A 5359-nucleotide genomic window follows, 5' to 3' on the forward strand; every position below is an offset into this window, starting at 1 on the left:
TCATCCAGAGCAACAGGACCCACCTATCTAATACATAGGACTCTCACTACATATATATATTCACAAGGACTCCTTTATAACAATACATATATTCAGGCCCCTACATTTCCCCCCTTTTCTTTTAACAATTTCTCAATTACACAGTTACAATATCCATATCTGTCCCAGCTCCCAGGCTGCCACAGCTCTCGGCTGTCCTATCTTCCACTGTCCCAGCTCTCCAGCTGCCACAGCTCTCGGCTGTCCGGGGGATTCCATACCTAATACATATATTCAGGCCCCTACATTTCCCCCCTTTTCTTTTAACAATTTCTCCATTACACAGTTACAATATCCATATCTGTCCCAGCTCTCAGGCTGCCACAGCTCTCAGCTGTCCTATCTTCATCTGTCCCAGCTCTCAGGCTGCCACAGCTCTCGGCTGTCCTATATTCCACTGTCCCAGCTCTCCGGCTGCCACAGCTCTCGGCTGTCCGGGGGATTCCATACCTAATACATATATTCAGGCCCCTACATTATTGTTGTTGTTATCTTATTGTATTTCATATTTCTGGAGTCCCATCTTAAAGTCCATACCTTCTTGCTGGTCCTATTATGCAGCTCCTCTCTGCAGCACAGTTCCTCATGGCTTCCATAGGGGCTCCTTCTGGGCTCTCGACCCAACCCCCTTTTATCCCAGAGGCCTTCATGAGCTACAGCTGCTACCCAACCAAGGATCCCACAGCTGTAGCTCATCCAGAGCAACAGGACCCACCTATCTAATACATAGGACTCTCACTACATATATATATATTCACAAGGACTCCTTTATAACAATACATATATTCAGGCCCCTACACTTTCACGGCTTTTCCCTTAGGAAGAACCCTAATACCCGGCTGATTTACCTTCCTAGGGTTACTGTTAGGCTTAGGCCTAGGACTTTTAAAACCAGGAAGCCCTGGGCTCCAGGCACACTGCAGCTGCGAAAGGCATCCCAAGGGGAGCGCAAAAGTGACGCAACTTGGCTGCCACCACTGATATTTCCATGAGACCATCCCGAAACATAGGTTGATTTTCCTTCCTAGGCTTAAGGTTTGAGTTACGCCTAGGGTAAGGGTCTATTAACCAGAAAGCCCTGAGTTCCAAGAACACAGCAGCTGCGAAGGACTAGCCAAGAAGAGCGCAAAAGTACCACAACATGCCTGCCTCCACAGCTTTTTCCTTGGGGACATGCCTAATTCCTGGCTGATTTGCCTTTCTCGTCTTAGGGTTGGGGTTCGGCCTAGGGCTAGGATTTTTAAAATCAGGAAGCCCTGAGTTCCAGGCACACTGGAGCTGTGAAAGGCATCCAAAAGGGAGTGCAAAAGTGCCACAACATGGCTGCTTTCACGGCTTTTTCCTTGGCAAGAAGCCTAACACCAGGCTGACATACTTTCCCAGGGTTACTGTTAGGCTTAGGCCTAGGGCTAGGATTTTTGAAACTAGGAAGCCCTGGGCTCCAGGCACACTGCAGCTGTTCAAGGCATCCCAAGGGGAGTACAAAAGTGCAACAACATGGCAGCTTTCACAGCTTTTTCCTTGGCAAGAAGCCTAACACCAGGCTGATTTACTTTCCCAGGGTTACTGTTAGGCTTAGGCCTAGGGCTAGGATTTTTGAAACTAGGAAGCCCTTAGCTCCAGGCACACTGCAGCTGTTCAAGGCATCCCAAGGGGAGTACAAAAGTGCAACAACATGGCAGCTTTCACAGCTTTTTCCTTGGCACCATCCCTATACCTAGGCTGATTTATCTGCCTAGGGTTAGGGTTAGGGTTCAGCCTAGGGCTTGGATTTCTTTAACCAGGAAGCCCTGAGTTCCAGGCTTACTTCATCTGCCAAAGGCATCCCAAGGGAGTGCAGAAGTGCCACAACATGGCTGCTTTCACGGCTTTTTCCTTGGCAAGAAGCCTAACATCAGGCTGATTTACTTTCCCAGGGTTACTGTTAGGCTTAGGCCTAGGGCTAGGATTTTTGAAACTAGGAAGCCCTTAGCTCCAGGCACACTGCAGCTGTTCAAGGCATCCCAAGGGGAGTACAAAAGTGCAACAACATGGCAGCTTTCACAGCTTTTTCCTTGGCACCATCCCTATACCTAGGCTGATTTATCTGCCTAGGGTTAGGGTTAGGGTTCAGCCTAGGGCTTGGATTTCTTTAACCAGGAAGCCCTGAGTTCCAGGCTTACTTCATCTGCCAAAGGCATCCCAAAGGGAGTGCAGAAGTGCCACAACATGGCTGCTTTCACGCCTTTTTCCTTGGCAAGACGCCTAACACCAGGCTGACTTACCTTCCCAGGGTTACTGTTAGGCTTAGGCCTAGGGCTAGGATTTTTAAAACTAGGAAGCCCTTAGCTCCAGGCACACTGCAGCTGTTCAAGGCATCCCAAGGGGAGTACAAAAGTGCAACAACATGGCAGCTTTCACAGCTTTTTCCTTGGCACCATCCCTATACCTAGGCTGATTTATCTGCCTAGGGTTAGGGTTAGGGTTCAGCCTAGGGCTTGAATTTCTTTAACCAGGAAGCCCTGAGTTCCAGGCTTACTTCATCTGCCAAAGGCATCCCAAAGGGAGTGCAGAAGTGCCACAACATGGCTGCTTTCATGTTGTTGTTATCTTATTGTATTTCATATTTCTGGAGTCCCATCTTAAAGTCCATACCTTCTTGCTGGTCCTATTATGCAGCTCCTCTCTGCAGCACAGTTCCTCATGGCTTCCATAGGGGCTCCTCCTGGGCTCTCGACCCAACCCCCTTTTATCCCAGAGGCCTTCATGAGCTACAGCTGCTACCCAACCAAGGATCCCACAGCTGTAGCTCATCCAGAGCAACAGGACCCACCTATCTAATACATAGGACTCTCACTACATATATATATTCACAAGGACTCCTTTATAACAATACATATATTCAGGCCCCTACATTTCCCCCCTTTTCTTTTAACAATTTCTCAATTACACAGTTACAATATCCATATCTGTCCCAGCTCCCAGGCTGCCACAGCTCTCGGCTGTCCTATCTTCCACTGTCCCAGCTCTCCAGCTGCCACAGCTCTCGGCTGTCCGGGGGATTCCATACCTAATACATATATTCAGGCCCCTACATTTCCCCCCTTTTCTTTTAACAATTTCTCCATTACACAGTTACAATATCCATATCTGTCCCAGCTCTCAGGCTGCCACAGCTCTCAGCTGTCCTATCTTCATCTGTCCCAGCTCTCAGGCTGCCACAGCTCTCGGCTGTCCTATATTCCACTGTCCCAGCTCTCCGGCTGCCACAGCTCTCGGCTGTCCAGGGGAGTCCATACCTAATACATATATTCAGGCCCCTACATTATTGTTGTTGTTATCTTATTGTATTTCATATTTCTGGAGTCCCATCTTAAAGTCCATACCTTCTTGCTGGTCCTATTATGCAGCTCCTCTCTGCAGCACAGTTCCTCATGGCTTCCATAGGGGCTCCTTCTGGGCTCTCGACCCAACCCCCTTTTATCCCAGAGGCCTTCATGAGCTACAGCTGCTACCCAACCAAGGATCCCACAGCTGTAGCTCATCCAGAGCAACAGGACCCACCTATCTAATACATAGGACTCTCACTACATATATATATATTCACAAGGACTCCTTTATAACAATACATATATTCAGGCCCCTACACTTTCACGGCTTTTCCCTTAGGAAGAACCCTAATACCCGGCTGATTTACCTTCCTAGGGTTACTGTTAGGCTTAGGCCTAGGACTTTTAAAACCAGGAAGCCCTGGGCTCCAGGCACACTGCAGCTGCGAAAGGCATCCCAAGGGGAGCGCAAAAGTGACGCAACTTGGCTGCCACCACTGATATTTCCATGAGACCATCCCGAACCATAGGCTGATTTTCCTTCCTAGGGTTAAGGTTTGAGTTACGCCTAGGGTAAGGGTCTATTAACCAGAAAGCCCTGAGTTCCAAGAACACAGCAGCTGCGAAGGACTAGCCAAGAAGAGCGCAAAAGTACCACAACATGCCTGCCTCCACAGCTTTTTCCTTGGGGACATGCCTAATTCCTGGCTGATTTGCCTTTCTCGTCTTAGGGTTGGGGTTCGGCCTAGGGCTAGGATTTTTAAAATCAGGAAGCCCTGAGTTCCAGGCACACTGGAGCTGTGAAAGGCATCCAAAAGGGAGTGCAAAAGTGCCACAACATGGCTGCTTTCACGGCTTTTTCCTTGGCAAGAAGCCTAACACCAGGCTGACATACTTTCCCAGGGTTACTGTTAGGCTTAGGCCTAGGGCTAGGATTTTTGAAACTAGGAAGCCCTGGGCTCCAGGCACACTGCAGCTGTGAAAGGCATCCCAAGGGGAGTACAAAAGTGCAACAACATGGCAGCTTTCACAGCTTTTTCCTTGGCAAGAAGCCTAACACCAGGCTGATTTACTTTCCCAGGGTTACTGTTAGGCTTAGGCCTAGGGCTAGGATTTTTGAAACTAGGAAGCCCTTAGCTCCAGGCACACTGCAGCTGTTCAAGGCATCCCAAGGGGAGTACAAAAGTGCAACAACATGGCAGCTTTCACAGCTTTTTCCTTGGCACCATCCCTATACCTAGGCTGATTTATCTGCCTAGGGTTAGGGTTAGGGTTCAGCCTAGGGCTTGGATTTCTTTAACCAGGAAGCCCTGAGTTCCAGGCTTACTTCATCTGCCAAAGGCATCCCAAGGGAGTGCAGAAGTGCCACAACATGGCTGCTTTCACGGCTTTTTCCTTGGCAAGAAGCCTAACATCAGGCTGATTTACTTTCCCAGGGTTACTGTTAGGCTTAGGCCTAGGGCTAGGATTTTTGAAACTAGGAAGCCCTTAGCTCCAGGCACACTGCAGCTGTTCAAGGCATCCCAAGGGGAGTACAAAAGTGCAACAACATGGCAGCTTTCACAGCTTTTTCCTTGGCACCATCCCTATACCTAGGCTGATTTATCTGCCTAGGGTTAGGGTTAGGGTTCAGCCTAGGGCTTGGATTTCTTTAACCAGGAAGCCCTGAGTTCCAGGCTTACTTCATCTGCCAAAGGCATCCCAAAGGGAGTGCAGAAGTGCCACAACATGGCTGCTTTCACGCCTTTTTCCTTGGCAAGACGCCTAACACCAGGCTGACTTACCTTCCCAGGGTTACTGTTAGGCTTAGGCCTAGGGCTAGGATTTTTAAAACTAGGAAGCCCTTAGCTCCAGGCACACTGCAGCTGTTCAAGGCATCCCAAGGGGAGTACAAAAGTGCAACAACATGGCAGCTTTCACAGCTTTTTCCTTGGCACCATCCCTATACCTAGGCTGATTTATCTGCCTAGGGTTAGGGTTAGGGTTCAGCCTAGGGCTGTGATTTCTTTAAC

Source organism: Ammospiza caudacuta, unplaced genomic scaffold (genome assembly GCF_027887145.1).
Source record: "Ammospiza caudacuta isolate bAmmCau1 unplaced genomic scaffold, bAmmCau1.pri scaffold_97, whole genome shotgun sequence".
NCBI lineage: Eukaryota > Metazoa > Chordata > Aves > Passeriformes > Passerellidae > Ammospiza > Ammospiza caudacuta.